Raw genomic sequence first — 20,591 nt, 5'->3', positions numbered from 1 at the left:
GTTTCACTGGATGTCCTGCCTGAAAACAAATACGCAAGCAAAAAGTGAAGAAACCTCCAGCTCCCTCCTACAGCTTGAGCTGTGCCATGTGGTATAGTTATGTACCTGCTCTAGTGCCTTGAAGAACTAGTATGCCCAATGCAGCACAAACATGTAGTGAGAGATCATCCTTGCCCTGTAGATTTTTCAGGTCTGTGTTGCAAGATAAACTTGGAGGATGAACAAACTGGCATAATCGATGGTATTTGGGTGCCTAAGATCCCGTTGATGTCAAGGGTGACAAGCTGTGACCATATTTTTCAGAGACGGAAACTGAATCCAGACAAGCTATAAGTCAGTGCCTTGACTGCAAAACCCTTGTTCATTCAAAAGTGTGTGTCACTGTGTGTAATGTCTTGTCACTTCTAGTGTGATATCTCTTCTAGTGTGATATATCATGCCTTAACACATCCTCCAGGATCTTTCAGACTCAAGTTAACCTTCCAATAATGTTGGGATAGCCAGAAAGTGACAGTCCTGATCTGGCTTGGTTGTAATCAGAGCAAGGCTAATTATGGAGGTAATTATTTACCAAGCCTCAGTATCAGACTGTTATTTAAATGACGTGAATTCATATGCTGTTATCCACTTCAGTGATGGATGAGAGTCAAGGATGCTATACAAACAGCTCAGATGATACAAGAAGCTTGGCTACTTTACTGCAAGCCTTTGTAGCTGAACTGTATGTGGCCAATCTTCCCACTGCTTTGGTGATGAGCCTCTGCACTGGAAAAAAGAATCTAAGCAGAATGATCATTGCAGGCTGCATTCATGTCAAGATTATTATACTTAGAGAGGAAACAGCTGGTCCTTCAAGGCCTGCGTGCTTGGGACCAGAGGTGGACAGCTGCCACTGTTGCTGCTAAAAGCAGTTTGGAGGAGAGGGAAAAGACACACATCACATAAGAGAGAGGAAAAGACTTGCCTCTGAGATCCTGTTTGTTAGCATTCTGTGACTCCGCTGGGGTCTCCTAAAGTAGTAGTTTCTCTGGCTTTTATATAAGCTAGCCATTGTTTGGAAGACAATACTCAGCTTGAGATCTTCTCATTTGTTTCATTAAAGCAGATATGTGAACCTATGGAAGGGCAAGGAGAGAAATGAGGGTTATAGGCAAACATGCGGTCAGATTAATTCATGCTTAAAGGCCTATTTACTCTGATGTGGGCTTAGAAATGTATCTGAGTTGTATTTGTGGTGGAGGATCACAAGCAGACAGCTTCATTCCTGTCCATCAGGATGTTCTGCTCACATTCTGCATTGCACCAGGACAGCTCTGGCAGTGGGGCAGAATTGTAAGAGCAATTTGTGCTGCCTTATGTTTCTCTCTATGGGTTATTCCATCCATCCTGAGCATCCTTTTCTTTCGGACTGGCTGCTGTAGACCAGTCCAAAAGACAAGTCAGAGCTGATGAAATCAGGACAGGTATGTGATGTTTATGTTTCTTTAGTGCAATCTCTTAGGTCTATCCCCTAGGAATCTGCACACATCCTGCATTGCAGGCTGCAAGCTGGTGACATCTCCTTAGTCAAATCCTGGGACAGTTGATCTAGTGCAGTCCTGATGCTATAAGAGCCTTAATATTGTACATGTCACTTCTGAGTAAACCATAGATCTGTATTACACTGATTCCTTTTTCTCTCTAACATACTTTTGCCTGACTCCCAAATTGCTTTTCATACAGTCACTGCAATTTCCTTCATGAAATCTGAGTTCATATTTACCAAGGGTATATGTGTTCCTGCTTCCCCAGTCCCAAGTCATGTCTTGAAAAACCTCCAAGGATGGAGACTGCACAACCTCTCTGGACAACTTGTTGCACTGTTTGACTGTCCTCATGATGAGAGAGTTTTCCTTTAAACCCAGCCAATATCTCTCATCTCAGCATATGCCTGTTATCCATCGTCCATTCACCATGTATCACTCTGGAAAGCCTGGCTCCATCTTTCCAGTAACCTCCTTGTAGGTATTGACAATCTGCTGTTCAGTCAATCGAAAGTCATCTCTACTTCAGGCTGAGCAAGTTGACTTCCTCAGCCTCTTCTCAAAAGATGCGTACTCCAGGATATCAGATGGCATATCCTCCATCACTGATCTCGGACCTGTGGTTTGCACTAAAACTACTTTCCAAGAAGCATCAGTTACCATGCAAGTGCATTTATGAATTAAAAATCTCTGCTGGATTGCAGATATTTTCTACTGCCCATTGGGCAGGCATCTAATCACAGCCACAATCACTACAATTGTAATTAGCTTCACTGGCTGCACTATTAGTAGAATAGAGATTGAGAACAAAATGTCTTGAAGGAGGAAATATCACATTTCTCCCAGTGGAAAACCTCCCCCTCCAGGTCATGCAGGGCAGAGCCCAGTTGCCACCAGGAATATTGTACTGCTTTTACCATTCTGTATAGGTTCAGCAATTGAACTAAAAGAATCAATCTTTAATCCAGCAGTTCTCTTAGAAATTTCCTGTAGTGTCCATTGATTTTTTTGAGAGAGAAACATAAATATAGCACAGCCTTTTGCCTCTCTTTTTACACAGAGAGAACTTTAATTAGTGCCCTTTGTGTTAAACTATTAGACATGGCCACCTGTGGTATCTTCCAGTTATTCACATTTTTAAGTGTTTTAAAATGTTGGGTCTAAGCCACCCAGGGATTTTCCTGCAGGGAGTAAATATTTAGTTGCCTCATAGTTTTTCCATTACCTTACACCACAGGGGTGGCACAAGGATCTAAATAAATGTCAGAAACTAGCACTAATGTTTCTACTAGAGGGATCATTGGGGAGAGGGGGTTCAAGCTAGGGGGAGAGTAGTTTTTTTCTTGTTAATGTTTGTTTATTCTTTTGTCCTATCCATTCAATAACAAGGACTGAGTAAAAAATGATGATGACTTAAATCTATTTTGTTTTAGAACTTATTCAGAGAAACACTTGTCCACAGCAGTGATGTTATTTCTTCTCCCCCTTCTGTTAGTGGTAAGACAATCCAATCTTTGCTGGGACCCCCTCCATCCCATTCCAGTAATTCTGATCCCTGCAGCTACTTCCTCACTTTACATGTCTAGTTTTAATTTGAAATTTATCAAAGAATGTAGATTATCCATATCTCCTCCATAGAACAGGTGAATAACAAAGATGGAATTTTATTCTTTGGTTATTCTGCTGCTTATTATCTCCACAATATTATTGCTGTGCTCTTTGTTATGATGTTTTTATTATCCTCTCTGCTTTTATTAGTTGAGAATTCCAAGATAATTTATGAACTTGAAATGATACATAAATTACCTGCACAGAGATCCCTTTGGCCATAAACAAAATGCAGATGTTTATCAGGTACTGCGACAGGTACTCAAAAGCAGGGAAGCATTAACCAGTAAACACATCTGGAAAAAAAAATTACAAAGTAGACTGCATCTACTGCACTGGGATACTCAGCAGCACATTAGACTCTAACCCTCTACCCAGTCTTCTACTTTGCAGATTTGCTCTGCGTTAAATTGTGTGTGGCAGCTGTTTGGCCATAACCATGGCACTAGGTAATTCTGTATGACCCTATGCAGAAAGGAAAGAGGGGAAGTGTGATTTTGTAGAGGAAAGAACCACTTTATTGGGCTCTCTGTATGTTACAAAGGGGTCCTGGGGAAAGATCATGCCGATGTCATGTGACGAATAGCAAACATGATCTCAGTACAGATAACAGCAGAGGACAATGGAACATAATACTGGATCCAATAAAATGATAAACTGGGACTAGTCCCCAGATATCGACCTGTTTCTTTCCTTTTTTGCAGAAAAATCCCAAACCCCTCCAAAGCAACAAGAGTTTTACCATTGGTATACACAGAGCTTTTGGCTTCTTAATTGTTTCAGAGCAATTTATCATAGGATTTCAGACTCCAATATTGGAGTTTAGATGAGGAATATAGCCAATGCAGTAGATCCCTACTCTCAGCTCCCTCAGAGTCAGGCTTCTATTGCAAATGCTGATGTTTGGAAACTCCCAACTCATTTCATGATATTTCTGTGATATCGTCTTAATGAGGATTGTTTTTATGAGCACCGTGATATATAATTCATCCTTAAGAACATATGTAAGCACTAGAGCATGTTTGCAGAGTAGAGCAAGTGATTTCAACGCAAGCAAATATTATCTGTGTATTTTTTGCCATAAATATCAAGCTCTGTAAGGTACAGAGCAAACTCAGATTAATTCTATGAATCTCAAAAACAAACAAAATAGAGGAAGAAGCATTGGAGATACTGCACACTCAATGAGTTTGCACTTTCTGCCTGAAACATCGGTTATGGTTAATTAGCCTGTTTAACTTGGATTATAGTGGATTTACTGTTCTCTGTCTAATAGTCACAATTCTATCCAAAATCCTTGTGCACATCATGATAAGAAGTCAGATAAACAGGAAAGAATGCAATACAGATCAACAATATCAGAGATAGCATCAGTAAAGGATAAAAAGGATAGGAAATAATAAAACTGCAATAGAGTATAAATATACAGTTCACACATACACACACAGAGAGATTATACTTCACAGGCATAGTGCTTATTTTTGATTTTCTATCTGTTGCAGAACAGGTTCTTTTTGAGGAAGCAAGAAAAATAATTGCTTGAATTGCGATTAGCCCTGACCACCTTTTGTATTTTCTGCTGTAGCTGCTGTCACTGCTGGTATTATAGCAGCTTCTTAAATAAAAATAGAAGGATAACAGGAAATAAAAAAGATAACACCAGAGGAACAAAACACCAAAATCCAGGTTAAAAAAGAAAAAGAAGGAAATACTCAATACTGAATTAGAACAGTGTTAGCTGGACTGAATAGGATCAGACAGATATACACTGCACAAGAGGACCTCATGTCCGTGTGAAAAAGCAGATGTCAGAGATAGCTGAGATACGAGGACGCGGTTGCTCTTTGTTCCCGTATTTGTTACATGTATCCCGTGAGAGAAAGAAGCACATAGGTATCTTCGGAATATTTCTGAAGCGGCAGAAGATGGCTTGCTCTACTTTGCTAGCTGTGCTGGGGCTATACCGAACATGCACAGTTCCTCTCAGGTTCCTGCTTAAAAATGCCTCTTCTATCTAGCTAATATTTTGCCACAGAGAAAATAGGAAGAGAATTTTGGAGAGTAACTGTTAACCAACATTAGTAATAATCTAAGTGAAACTGTATATATAACAAAGCCCAGTCTACAAACTGCACTCGGTAGACAAATCATGGATGCTTTTAAGAACTATATTTAATCTTTTACTTTGAGAGAAGTACATGTGCAGCTATTCTGGAGACTGGAAGATCTCTTGATATACCGCTGCTATAATTTGCCACATGTGAACATATTTGTGCACTAACTGACACTTTAGCAAAAGGCTTCAGATACAATAAGGACCCCACAGTACCAGGCACTGCTCAACCACATCAGATGCAATCCCAGTTCACACTCACTCATAAATTGCCTGTTGGATATTTCACCAACAAGCACTTAACCTGTACCACCAGTTTCTCACTCAAACGGAAACAGCTCCATCAGGGTCTGAACACTGTTAGCCACCCTGACATAGCTGACAACAGGATTTATAAATGAAACTCCCAAGATTTACATCTTTTAAAGATCAGCACTGATTTTAATATCCCTGGATAGGGAAAGACAAATATGCCTTAGTAACTACAGAGAACTCAGGCTGTTTTTTGAAACTGGAGAAAATCTGGCTTTTCTACCAGGAGATTCTTCACTGTTCCCTTCCTGGGCTCTAAGGAGACAGACCAGGAGAAGCCCCAAATGGTGTGTCTTGGCTGCCCAGAAACAGGGAATGCCACATTCTTGTGAGCAATCCTGGATTCACAGGCTTTAAAAAGTCCTATATGGGCACTCTGTGCACTGCTTATCTAAAGTGAAGCCCTAAGCTGTGTGGTATTGCCCATCATCAATACTAGTACTTTTGCAGACCTGCTTACAAGTTTCAAAAACAACTTTAAGAGCTTCCTTTTCAGAAGAGTAAAATCTCAGACACATTTTGTCAGTTCTTATAGAAATCCTTGCAGAGTCAAAATATTTGTCTCACTCTTCCATACTTGCTACATATGGTTTATTTTTATACTGACTGTACCAAGGACAGGTAGATTGAGTGGCTTTCTGAGTATGGAAATGTAATGTGTATCACATGACTGCAAAAGGAAAACTATGAACCCCACAAGCGTTTCCTCCTTTTACTATGTTGTCATCATTCTTAGCCAATACCAGTACATTTTTACGTCTTTTTTTCATCAGAACACACTGGATCATTTTTTATTGGTTCTCAAAAATCACTGTTTCTCAGTATTGCCATAGCAGAAGGTCCTCCAAGCCACAAGCAACCCATCCATAATAGAACTCATAGAGTGCCTGAAACTCAGATTTCTATTTGTATTTGAAGTCCAAGCGTATTTAGATAGCAGTTTAAGGCATATTGGCTCTGCTAAGTTCAATGCAAATTGCACCAGTTTCTCCTGTCTAAAGCACTGAGTCAGTCCATTGATGGAAAGCAAAAAACCTACTTCACCTGTGAAGTCTATGAGGAAGGGAGGACAGATTTTCCCTGAAAATTGCAAGAGTTTGGTCCTCTTAATCTGTCTGCCATATCTTTAGTTAAATCTAATCATGAGCTGCATTAGTATGCCTGGTTATAAAGGGACTGTGCAGATGTGTGGGACATGAATGAAGTAAATTCCAAGACCCTGCAGGAACAGCTAAGAAAGGCATTTACTGTTATTATCTTATTATCATTTGTCTTATTATAGTGTTATTTGGGAATGCCATTTTTTGGACACTTGATCTTATTTGCACTGGTGATGCAATACAGATGTGTTATCTTTGATCTAAAGGGATTATGTATTTGTAATATCTGCCTTGAAAATAATGAAAGAGAGAATTAACACACTTCTCTGCAAGAAGTAAGTAAGAAAATGTCATGTTTTTCTACATCCTTTCCATTTTTTGTCCCTTGTTGCTCCTTTGTCCTGTTTCCTGCCTGTGTGGATAATTGAGACATCCCTTGGCCAGGTTTTGGAAGCATAAACAAGATGGTTGATGCAAGTAAGCTAGATTCATTGTTAGTAAGAATAATGAATCTAACCCAATGAATTCAAACATATTTGCTAGTCTCCCTCACCAACGTACATATGATCTATACATAAGACATACTTATATATGTATACTCGCACATAACCAGGTCTAACTCATATATAACACAGCTGCACATGCTTACTGGCACAGATATGTTTGCAGAAAGTTCACGTGTAGACAAAGGAAGAGAGAAATGTAGACACAAAGGGAGATATTGGCACTTAAATTCAGGAGTCTTAGCACTTAGTCTTCCTGTGCTATCAATACAGAGGTGGCAACTTCTCCATAAGGCACTTCAAAGCACCTAACACTCCTAGTCCCCTTGGGGAAGAATTTACCTCTCTCCACTAACTGCACAGAGAAAATCCTAATACCTTAAATGTAGAAGTATTAACAGTTTTTTCAGTGATCATTGAGGCTAAAATATCTATCAGTCTTGTACAGGAGCAAGAACCATAGCACCACAAGCAAAAATCAATGATGGTACCACTCTTCATTTTTCTTTCTATCTCAGCAGACAGCCCCCAGTCCCCCCTGGAGCATCCCATTCCTGTATGCAGGAGTGTGAGAAGTGAGAAGGCAGAGTTATTTTTGACCTGGTTATGCTGTCATTCTCCTTTGACCAGCTAGCTCAGGATGGCAATAAGCCTGAATCTCATTAGCTGATAATGCGCAGGAGGATCAATATGCCCCAAACACTGTTGGATACTCTGCTGGTAAGTATTTCCTTGCCAGCCATTCCTACAATGCCCATCCTTATCATATAGTTAAATCAGACTATTTTCATGTCTTCTGTTGTACCTGATAGTCAGAATGGCACTACTTTCAAAGCAGAAGATACCTCCACAACATCCCCCATGAAAAAAAAAAAAAAAAAAAATCACAAATCAGAGCCTGCTCTTGCAAACTTTTAAGCGACTGATATGAAAATACAGATAATGTGCTGACAGCAGGTGCCTTAAGATAATATTTTGTGTCTCCTGGAGAATCCATGCTGTTACTTCCTAAGATTTCTTCTGTTTACCAAGGAGTTAATAAGTCCATAATATGAACTTTAGCTTAGATCTTCTCAACTTGGAATAATTATTTTCTCAGGACAACCTAAACCATCCTCAAATAACTACTAATATGTTTATTGCATAGATTACTAAGAACCTCTTCATTTTTGTGACAAACCATAATCTATTAAGATTTGGAATGCTTCAGATATGTAGTGGGGTAAAATAGAAAGCAAACTGTCCCTTCAATTACATGGTCCTGGGATATGCTTCAGACTACTAAGAGAATAAATGATGCTGTCAATGGCATGGTGGGCTGAGTGGGATTTTCTTAGATGACCAGCATCTTCATGAGTAGATGCAAAATTATTATAGATCTCTGTAAAGAGAGATGATTGACATTTTTAAATGCTTATTTGCAAAGTAGTAAATGTAAGGAGGCAGATAATTAAATTTAAAGGGTATTTTCCACCATAACATTAGAAAGATTAAGAGGTTACACATCAGACTGATTGTAAATACCTCCTTTATGCTTCTCTGCAAACAAGAGTGGCTGCATTTTAACCACTCAGTGTCATTCAGTATATTAGCCATTCAATATGATTGCATTGCATATCAGAGGCTAAAACAGAAAGAATTCAAACTGATCATTAAAAATGAACAAAAAAAGTGACTAATCCTACCTTATGTATATTTCTATACCCACCTAAAAAGACACACTTCAGACACTACATGAAAAACATTCAGGACTTCATTATTGCTGGTCATTTAGGTAGAAGACATTGACATTGATAACACATTTAAAACCTTGAAGTGAACTGAATTTAGAGCTGAACCTCATTTGCACACAAAAATAAAAGAAAACATCATCTTAGTGATATTGCCAATACTCTGGAGAAGCAGCACCAATAGCCCTTAGACATTTCACTTATTCACTTTAGAACTGAATAGGTAGAAGGGAAAAGGACATACTTTTGTGTATTCTACTGCTTAAAGTCATGGTATAAAAAAAAGGCTGTGAGTCACTATCTCATCATTCCAGGCTGAACCAAGGAGCCTGCTTAGAGATGGAAAGTCACCTACCTGTTCTGAAGTGCACTTTGACAAGCCCAGTCTAAGAGGACAATGTGTGGACAAGGATCGCAGTTGTGTTTTCTTCCTCACTGCCAATTGATTTTTGTGATCTTTGTAAAGTAAGAAAGAAAAAAATAACCCACTAATAAGAAGTTATACCAAAGTATCCTAAGCCTGTTGATCATGAGGAAACAAAAAACAAACAAAAAAAAATAGGAGGAGGTGGCAGGGGACAAGTGGATAATTTTTCTCTTTTTCCCTTTTTTTTTTTTCCTCTCAACATTCCCTTTCAAACATTCCTTTGAAGTATAGGCTTATAGTGTGAGTGACTGAGAGCAAGGAATTGTGAAATGTGCCTTTGAGTCATAGAAGGCTTGAAGAGCATCATAAGGCATGTATGACTGGAGTAAATAGCATCCGCAAATCAGAGTGGCATTATTCAGTCTCAGACTCTAGGATCAGCAGAGAACTAAAAATTTCAGCATGGAAAAATTAAGTAGACATTCACCTCATTCTTCCCATCCTGATCCTACCTTCCACCCTGTGGTAACACTGCTGCTATACAAAACGAACTTATTTTTTCTTATGAGCAAATAGCCAAATGTACACCTACATCATATATATGTAATTATTTATTTATATATACATATATTATCTACAGTTATCACTTTCTGCTCCCCTTAGCATGGCCTATGCTGTTAGTCCTGAATATCTTCTCACTTTCAAAAATATACTGCCAATTCTGTGCTATTGTAAAGTTGTCCATTCAAATTACTCTTACAATATACCACTGTTTACCGAAAACAATTTCTGCTTAGTCAGATCTCATTCATTTCATAAACAAATGCATGGGTCTGCATCAGTCGTGGCCAGGTAAATCTCTTGAGAGTCCACTCACAGGTCTTCTGCATTTCTCATCCAAAATAATTTTAATTATTTCTGTTACATAAAGAATATTATATAAAGTGTACTGTGACCAACGGATAATTCTCAAATAGGGAGTAAATCTGGCTCTCATGATTTTTGAAATACTGAAGTATTCAAAGAAAAGCTGACAAAGTTTAGGTGTGTTTCTATAAGCCTTTGAACAGAGCCGGTGACTGGCCTCACTCAGTATTCATCTTGAGTGGGAGAGGGCAGCACCATGGTGTGTCATTACAGAATTGCTTCCCACTGGACTCTTCATGAGATTTCCATGAGGCTGCACAAATCTTTTTGCTTTTCTGCAAGAGGCAGCATTCAGAGAAATGGGAACCAAACACTGTCGACAAAGGGAGTAAGGGTCAGACTAGAAGAAGAGAGAGGAGCACAGTGTGACCTCAGGAAAAGAGACAGCAAGGAGGCTGATCCAGTGGAGAACAGGATGAGAAAGGCCAGAGGAGAACTAGATGCTGCACCAGGAAGAAAGGAAAAATGAGAAGAAAAGGGAGAGTGATTTGGGTCTGTCTCAGGCCCACAGGTTACATATCAGCTCTGATATCCTGCTTCTCCCTCCAGCAGAGCCACTGCAGAGATCTGAGGGAGGAATGTTGCTGTTAAGAAGGCGAAGAGATGCGGAGGCAGCACTTAGCAATAAAGCAAGGAGGGGTGCGTAGGGAGGGGGGAGATACAAAGACAACTCAAATTCCCAGGACGTGACTTCACACAAAGCTGTGGCTGTTCCACGCTGCTAAGCTGTGCATCTGCCAGTTTAGCTGAGACAGCGGAGACGCGGTCTTCTTGACACTGAGCTCCAGGGGTCCTGGGAGTTCAGTTACAGTTTCTCTTCTGTGTTTATTTTACGTAATTTCTTTTTATTTTATCTTTGCCTGTGACTTGGATTCACCAAGAGTCACAGGCAGGAATACAGAAACGTTGTGAGAAACGCCATTTGAAACAGTTTCAGCCACTCTGAAACACGTTTTACATCTGGGGTTTTGGTTGGTTATTTGAATCTCATACCTTTTGGAGACTAGCTCCAGAATCGGGCAAGAAGGGAATAAGTTTATATCCACACCATTAATAATAACTTAGGAAACAGAGAAAGCAATCTTCGGAGGGAAAAAATCCTATTCTCTGCTCATATCTGTAGGAAAACTGAATATGCTGGGATTCCCAATTAGTGAATGAAGCATAACTTTTTAGAAAATCATTGCAATCTCCTTCTCCAAAGATATTATGGAGACTAAGTGTCAGTGAATGGCAGTATGATTTGGCAAATTAAAAGTTTGAATGACTTTTGAGAGTGGAATTTCAGACCTTCAAGTCACTAAGGTGCCTTGACAACTTTACTCAAAGTGCAAGACATGTGAGGGACTGCTAGCTCATCTCTCCACTGGCTGGCATGGAATAACACAGATACTAGAAGCAGACTTAGTAAGGAATTTCTATGCAAACAGGCAACAACAGATGACAGCTAGAGAAAATACTTTTTTGAGCTACACGAAAATATTTGTAAATAATTTTCCTAGTCTTTGAAGTATTTCAGTATTCTGAAGAAACAGTTCAAAACAAACTGAAAAATAGTCCTGATTATAACTGAATTGAAGGTATTTTGGGTAGGAGTCTTTTCTCATGTATTTGTTTTATTTTGTTTCTTTTCTGGGCGGTAGAGGGGGTTGAAGACTAAGAAAGGGCACAGGTATTCAAAGAAATGGTAATATTCATTTTGATGTTATTCAGTTCTAACAGAAGAGGTGATAGCTATTTCACTGAAAAATAGAAAGTATCGGGAGAGCTGGAAAACATATAAATTGTCATTTCATCCATAGGTTGCGGAAAGAAATTCTTATTTTTCAATCAGCTGGATGCTCTCATAGAGCTCTCCATTCATTTCTCTTGTAGTCACTCTCTCTTGCCTTCTCTTTATTCACTTCTTTTCTTTTTCATTCATGTCAGACAAGACTGACAAACCTCAGTCTTGTCTCCAGCTCTCTCTTTCTACAACTTCTTTCTTCTCATTTTCAACTTCTTTATTTTCTCTTTTCTCTTGCCCCACATCACCCAACATGACTTTCTCTCATGGTGCCCACCAGATTTATCCCTTGCAGAAGCAAGTTACAATGCAGCAATTGCTGCTGAGTGATTTGGCTGCTGTTGCCTGCACAGTGGAAAGGATTTAATCTCAGACAGAGCACCCTAGGAACTCACAAGTTTAATGGAGGTGATTGTTCCCTAAGCACATTTCTAGATAGCATTTCCATTTCTAGATGGTATTTTGCTTCCCATAAGCTTGCTTTGTCATCAAGTCCCTATTCAAAAATTAAGTAAAGATTGAGCTGGACTGAGAATGGGATCATATGGGTGACACTACAGATGACGAGAATTAAACAAAACCTCAGGAAGCTCAGTGTATTAGTTAGGAGTCTTCTCCTCCTCTGACATATTTGCTGGAGGAAGGTGGTCTGAAGTAAGGAACTAAAAATGGCAGACATGTAGAAAAAACAGATAAGCCTGCCAAAGGAAGGCAGTGAGTCATCTATAGCATAGCTTTGGAAGTACAGGATATTAATCAAAACCAGTCTGAGATCTTCGACACCAGAAATGAGAAAGCAATGACTTCATGTAAGTCAAATCATTCTAGCAACAGTCTTAGTAAAGAAGCTGACATGGCACTTTCGCAACAAAAGCAATTCCTGTTCAATAAGATGTAGTAGAACAGTCTCTACAAGCCTGAATTTCAAAAGTAACATATTTGTTCTATATTTCTTTCTTTTTATTAACTGATCTTTTAACTAGACTGTGATATGCAAGGACCATTGAGCATATTCATCACCATCACCCTGCAGATGCTCTTTATCTCAGTCTTCCTTGCTGAAGTGACATGAGCGATTTGCAGAGCCCCATGTAGGTTACAGCACATTCCCCATATGCGTGTATCCAAGCAGCGCCTGTGACAAGGGACTGGGGCATAAGGGGTTAGGCTTAATAACCACAGGCTGCTGCCCCTCAGGAGGAAGAAGCTGAACTGAGGCCACAGCACCAAGTGACTACACTCTGTGGAGATTTTTCATGTCTCACAGTGCAGCTCTTTGCATATAGTAATTGCCTTCACTTCTCTATTCAGTCTTAGTTATTACCTCTCAGGCTCTTAAAAGTTTCAAATAATCCCACTGACCACTTTCAGAAGCTTGCATTTCAAATGTTCCCGTTGTTTTCTTTTGGAAAACCTACAAGTTATATCAAAAATTGATGTGAACTTTTGCAATGTCTCTCTAAAAATTAAAACTAGGAGAAAGCTTGAGACTGTTTACTTATGCATTTCAGTCTTCCTGGCCCGTGAAGCAGAATATATTTCAAACAAAAGGTACCTAGTCAGAGATAAGTCTTCTGATTCCCTATTATTAAGTTAACCTTGTTAAACATTATATTATTGTTTAACATAGGATAAGGGCTTCTCTTAATGCCACAGTGAATTATTCATATACAAAGCTAAGGTATTTTACCTTGTTAAGTGTAACTGCAGTGTCTTGAAACACATCTGGAGCCATGCATCACAGCCAAAATTAGACACAGATTTCTAAAATCTGTAGTAGAGTAAAAATTCAATTAGTCTGCAACTACAGTCTCTGTAATTAAAGCAGGTACTGAAATATGATACAGTCAGAGACTTAGACAGCCTATTAATAATGTAATAACAGTGAATGTAAATGCTATGGACAAACTGCTAAATAAATATTGCCTTCCTTTGTCAAGCAAGATGTAATCTTTGAGGTTCTCTGTTTTGCAAAAGGGGAGATGATCAAGGCTTACAATAGAGATTCATAGTTGTGATCAGCATGCTCATATTTAGCTGAAGCAGATATTTTATCTGATATTTCAAACTGTTTTAAAATAGCAAGTACTGTTATCACCTTTCAGGAAAGGGGGGAATACAAGCTTTTGGCTCTTAATTTCATCCTTTCCCAAACAAACTTCACCTTTCAAATTCTAAAATGGGCCTAGAAATGCAAATTTTTGTTTGAGAAGATAGATACCTCTCCCTTCTATTAAGGTAAGCACTGATTAGTCTCTTAAACTACTTCACTATCACTGCTTTAACGTGGTATTTGCTGAGTAAAGACACAGAGTGCTTTTGAAAGCAGATATGGGGATCATTCCTCTAGCTGCAACTAGCATTGCATGCAACTCTGCTGGATAATAAACAAAATATTGCTAAAAGTTGTCTTGCTAACACCAGTTCCAGTCAAGGGAAAATGAAAGATTTTCTTTAACTTCAGTAAGAGTCTCTCTGGGCCCACAGTATGCTAATATTCCGCTCAGAGATACAGCTGAAGGCTGCAAAATCTCTGAGGGACAATGTGAGTCTCTACGGGTTTATTCAGGATCCCCAAAGGATCTCCACGACTCAGAAGGATTTGCAGAGATTTGCCAGAATATCACAGCGTGTTTGCCACACTCATTGGCAGGTTGAGGGATTTAATCAGTCATTCTTTGAAAAACACTACGTGCTGTGTTATAGTTCTTCATTGTTATTTCATTACTAATATTACTGCAGGTTTGGGGGAAAAAATATTTTCAACCAGGTAGAAACACAAAGAATGCATATTTTTTCAGATCTTCCTGTACATATTTTAAATAAGAGATATACTTCTGCCACACATTAGCTCCAAGTATTCATGATAAATTATGAGTTAGTTTTAGTCTGCCTTCTGAACCTTCTCCTCCTGCCTCGGCTTTGCCACTTGTCATCCAGGGACTTTGAGTAGTGCTCACGAGGTTTTTCTATTTAATAGCACAGGCAAGATAGGTGATAGGAAGATAATGAAGTGCTGCAGTTCCAATTCATACTGGGCTGCGGAGGGAGTACTTACCTATCGGGGCACTGCTTCTTCAAATAATATAGCCTGGAATCTGATGATGTTCAGTTCAATCTTAACAGAAGCTTAAATAACTCTTCTGCTGAGAGAACCTTTCTCAGGGGCTGAGTATATGAATAGTTTTAATCTAAGTTCTAATATAAGTATTTTATCTAAAGTGCTTGAAAAAGCTACTTATATTCAGATAACACTTGACTTGTGCAGGTGGACAAGGGTGAAGAATTCTAGCCCGCTTACAGCAACAGTGGGGCAAAGTAAGAAATGGAAGGGAAGGGGCATACTGAAATCTATCATTTTGATCTCCCTTTTATAGCCAGCCTGTATCTTTTGCAAGTGGGAATGAACATAGGCCCATTGACGGAGCTGTCCCTAGTTTTGTTGTCTTTTGATGACATCAGCCATTCTTCTGACCCATTTATGACCTATTCTAAAACATCACTTTAAGTTGGGCTTGAAGTTGGATCAAGCCCAAAGTGATGATTAAACAATACTGGTCACAGGGGGAAATCTCAGGCTCGAGTCCGTGTGTCAGTGCAGCAGGCAACGCTGTCTAATTATATCTCAGTATTCAGATTGTTTGCTGCAAGAATATCCAACTCTAATGATTTCAGCATTTCATTAAATTATATTTCTGATTGTCAAAGAATTATGATAAAAAGTGGGTTCCCTTACAGATCTTTAACTTGCACCTAAACTTTCAGCACATATTGAAGCACTCCTGCAAGAAAGGCCTGCTTTCCATGGTAGGTGCCGTTCTGCGCCTCTAGATGGAGATCCTATCCATTTAACTCAACCCTCTAGAGAGAGCTATAGGGTTAGAAATTTAGGCACCTACTTTAAAAACCCTGCTTAAACTGAAAATTACATAAGGGAGGTAGATGGGCCACATTAAAAAATATAGCCTTGTTCTAATATTTACTAGACACTTGTTAGTATCTAATATTTATTGCACAGGGCATCTGGATTAGAGATTTCTTCCCTCAGCTGTATGTGGTACATATTCCAGCCTGTTACTGATGTTTTGACTGAGACCCTGCAGCGCATACTGATCCCAGATAACCAGACTGATTGCAAGGATTGTGGGGAGGAATTCACTGCCATGAGCCGCCGAGCGCTAGCAGAGCTATTGCGCAGCTTCCATTGCGGGGACAGGCTGCAGTGCCATCGTGTACTCTGGCATCTTTCCTCGCTTTAGGCTCTTCTTTGTCTTTTTCTTTCTCCTCCTTTGGTTAGTGAACAGGGAGACAGGCAGTCTTCTCTGCATCTCACTGCAAGGATACTGCTGAGGCCAATCTTGCAGCCAGTACTTTTACAGATACTACATTCACTGAACATACCCCGGTTCTAAAGACAGATAATGTTTTCTGAGATCTAAACATCATTTCATCTACTGTATTGAGACATCTAAGATTTCTAAGCCACTTTGTAAAGTGCATAGTTCTCTACTTGTTTCAATAAGCATTGCACATCTAAAGCTCTGAGTCATTTTTTAGTTTCAGCCTCGTACTACTTACGTTTTATATTTATGTCGTTAAAGAGCTGTAGCTGCAGCTGCAGATACACTCTTGAACACTGTCTTTTACTGGGGAACCCTAGTACTGTAGTTAATTGACAATATGTGCTGGGCTGTGGACCAGACTGTGCATGGATAAGATTTCTTTGTACGAATGAGATTTAAAAATAACCGCTAGTCATGGGATCATTCCAACACAACTGCACTGCTCTTTGCTCAGCCCATCATTATGGGCAGCTAGATTCTTACAGTACCTGTCCTGTCCTTGGCTGACATAATTTCTGGCAGCTCTCCAGAGCTTTCACTTCCCTAACCAATCATTTAAAGGAGCTCTGTATATTATATTAATAATGCTGCTAATACCTATTTCCCTGTTCTTTCTTTTCATTTCTTTTTCTTTCTCTTTTGCTCCTTGGAGATGCACACAGGAGGACTGGCATCCATTTGGAAAGCACAGAGGTTGGAGCCTCATTCTGCTGGATCCTGCATTTCCAGCTATTGTAAATGTCAGGTGAAATGGCACAGAAACCAATCAATGTCAAGGACGTGAGGAGGACAGCAAAAGCCTCTTCTGTCCTACTTAAATAACAGCTCCATTTTGCTTATCATACTCCATAGTCCAAAAATCACTTTGTTCTCTTAATGATTTCTGGGTTATAAAAGTGTTTTGATCTTAGTAACTAGATTTCCAGTCCCCTACCCCCGCAGCTTACCTGAAAAAGGAAAAACTACCCTTCTGCTTTTTTTTTCCAGATTTCCAAAGTTAAATTGCTCTGAACCGTTTATATTGCTTGAAAGCCAATGGTGAACTTTTCCATCACCATTCTGCAAGTTCCCTCCAGTGTGTAAGTACCTCTGAGAGGCTGAGGTGCGCAGAGCTGCGTGCATAGAGAGTGGTGTGGATCATTTTAACCAGCTCCTTGTAATCATACAACAACCACGCTGTACATGGATACTCCAGGATGGTTCCACCAGCGTACAAAGAAAAGCCTGACAAGATCTTGACCATGGGAGTTGGCTATTTGCTCACTAGTCTGGGTAGTAGGGTTCTTCATCTACTGTTCTACAAGGAATAAGGAGACATGTGAGGGAAGACACTTGCTTTTTTTCCAGGAGGTAAAAATCCTTTTCTGTGGATCTAGACAGATAAAATCATGCATATTAAGTACATTTTTCAGGTTTGCACAATGCAGTAGCAAGCAGAATTTAATTTGGAATGATGTCAGCTGCCTAAAGGCAAAATGCAAGTACTTTACTGATTACACAGGTCCTGAAAAATGCTAGCACCAAAGATATACTTGCAGCCAAATTGCACTTACAGAAAGAAAACAGCGTAAGTGTCCTATTGCCAGTGGGTGACTCTCAGCATAACAATAGCCATAATAATAATAACAACAGCACCAGTGTAGTAGAAATGCATAATTATTTAGACCTTTGAGGAACAACGGCTTCCTTTTGGTTGTTTTCTGAAACTAGAGAGACTATATTTTTGTCTATACTGCCTTTACTTTCCCTTGTGTGATTCTGAATGCAAACCAGTTGGCTCTAGGCGCTATATTAACCAGCTTTAGACTATTAGAACAGCAGTGAGCAAGATGTAATTAAGTGCAGAACAAATCCTCAGGCCCTGACAATAACGCTGAGGCGGTAATGTCGGTGCCAGCACTGCTACCTACTCATGTATTAGTTCCCTGCTGCTTTTGGGAGAGTATTTTCATTTTTGCTTTATTTCAGTTGTTGTCAGTGGCACAGCATTAGTTTGCTTTGGTTAATGGTCCAGGACACTGACTGTTTCAAAATATGTACAGAAATTATTTATTTCGCACTTAAGTACTCTTCATGAGGAGATGGGGAAAAGGAGGTCCAGGCAGGCCCCTAGAATTTTTTTTTTTTTTTTTTTTTTTTTTTTGTAGGACATGTTGATTGGGAGAAACAAAAGGGCATGGAAATTAGAAGGCTGGATCAGACAGGGGCAGTGACGCTTTGCAGATATGTCTCGAGTTTCAGATGAGTTGCAAAAGGTAACCCATGCAGGGAAGAATTTAATCTTCTGATATTTGGGAATATTTTGAAATGTATTTTTTACAAAAAGCCTGGAAAAGATCTGTCATCTCTCTTAAAGTCTGTGACAAATTCTGATAAATATACCTGGTATATTTGTCATGGTCTTAGGAGTTTTGTTTCTCTCTCTTTCTCTCTCTCTCTCTCTCTCTCTTTTTTTTTTTTTTTTTTTTTTTTTTAACTCTGTGGCTGTAAATGGTGCCAAGAATGAATTTAGAATCTAAAAACTCCTGCATTTCAGTAGCAAAATTAGTTTGGGAAAAATGAAAAAATCTATTCTTGCTACCAGCAAAAATCAAATCCATTCTACATAGTTCTGGACTAGAGGGGAACTGGATCAAAGAGGAAGAAAAGTCATAAAAATATATTTTACTTTTGTCCGAGAGCTGCATACTGAAAAGCACTCAAAGTAGCAATTCAGATAGGTTCCTGGGTAATCCTATTTAAATCACGAATATAACTTTCAGGTATAGATTGTTTGCTTCCTCTTTCATCTCTTGGCCTTTATATGGTTTTATAGGATTCAAAGAAACCATTAAATTCTTACCGTATTTAACTTGGTAATATACACAATACAAAAGAAAGATTCTTCTAACTTTGACAGGCACGGCGTATCAGCCAATTTTTCCAATACACACAGAATTTCCATAGTCAGTTTTGTGGCAGATGTTGGAGATATGTTCTAAATGGAGAATTGCCATGAGTGCTACAAGATCCACCTGCGTCAAAGGCATGGGATACTCTCAGGGCTGGTGGGGAGCAAAATCGGTAGGATGTATTTCATAAGGATGGTACATTTAAGGGTAATGATCCTAAGGGTGATATCCAATCCTTGTCCCCTCTCCTTGCCCTCGCGTTCCTGCGTGTGCTTTCAGAACCTACAAAAGAACAGGACGAATGTCCTGAAAAGCATCATTTTGTCCTGCAGTGCCCATTTACAGCAAAACACCAGTTTGCAGGAACAAACCCACTCAGCAGATCTCAGTTGCTCTGTTCCTAGTGACTGCTGGGGAAGGAAATGAAGGAAAGTGGCAGACGCATCTCTTTACTAAGACCTGTGGCTCCAGCGTGCCCTGGGAAGGCAGCCCATGCCAGGCTGGACTGCGTTTCGCTTGGGAGGTGCCGGGGTCCCGGTTCAGCAACCCACGCCGGATCCCTGCTTCTGCATGTCACAGATTGTTTGCTGCGGAAAGACCTGGGGTCAGGCCGCACTGAGGGTGCATGTGCGGTATGGCCCACTGAATCCCCTGGTCCCACACAAAACTTTTCCTTAGTAAGAAGAGGGAATGGCAATGATTTTCTCCACTGTGAAGTAATTCTTTAGAGAGCAGAAACTACTGCATTGGAAATATTTCCCATCTACTTATCAAAAAATTAATTATTTTGTATGTGAATTTCATGACCTCAGACATTTTCCATGTAGTAATTATGGCGTTTGCATAGAACATGGTCATATGTATTTTAAAACATATTTCAGAAAATGAATGTAGTTGCTTTTCAGATCACAAGAGAGATTTCATGCCTTTGCTGGATATTCGCTGTTTAGCAAGAATGCTCTTTGTATACAAGGATAAATTATGGTAGCCCACAGGAGTAAGTGCCATATTGGGCAACTCGCACAAATACCCATGGGTTTGCAGAGGAGAGTTCTGTTTGTTCAAGAATAAGATCTGTTCCTTCTCATAACAGGAGGTCATATCACCTTAAAATGCCTCTGCCCCTTAGGTCTGCCAGATGAACATCTGTTTCCATAACAACTGCTTCTCCAGCAGGAGAGATGGGCTGGTAGCAGGACAAAAACAAAAGCAGTCCACAAGTAGTCTTGTACCGAGGGAGCAACTGGCCGTAAGAAACAGAAAACTCAACATGGGGCTGATTCAAATCCTATCGGAGTGAGCAGAAAGCAGTCCAGCAGGTTTGAAAGAGTCTTGGATTAGAAGGCACGTGTACTGTGCTGCTTTTATGCACGAAACGCAGCAGTGTC

The 20,591-nt window shown here is 39.6% G+C and overlaps 1 protein-coding gene across 2 annotated transcripts in view; it reads left to right on the top strand.

Annotated features, from left to right (window-relative positions):
* Window positions 1–20,591, top strand: part of CHRM2 (cholinergic receptor muscarinic 2) — a 99,530-nt gene that overhangs the window by 71,752 nt on the left and 7,187 nt on the right. The window contains exons 1-2 of one of the 2 annotated variants that reach the window (XM_062590007.1): window positions 17,589–17,662; window positions 18,460–18,567. The exons of the other annotated variant lie outside the window; for it this stretch is intronic. The gene's annotated coding sequence lies outside the window, so the exon portion shown is untranslated. Of the gene's footprint in view, window positions 1–17,588; window positions 17,663–18,459; window positions 18,568–20,591 lie in introns of those variants that run through there. 2 annotated transcript variants of the gene reach the window in all.

Source organism: Rhea pennata, chromosome 1 (assembly GCF_028389875.1).
Source record: "Rhea pennata isolate bPtePen1 chromosome 1, bPtePen1.pri, whole genome shotgun sequence".
In the NCBI taxonomy this organism is placed as follows: Eukaryota; Metazoa; Chordata; class Aves; order Rheiformes; family Rheidae; genus Rhea; species Rhea pennata.
This window is presented reverse-complemented; position numbering and strand designations above follow the sequence as displayed.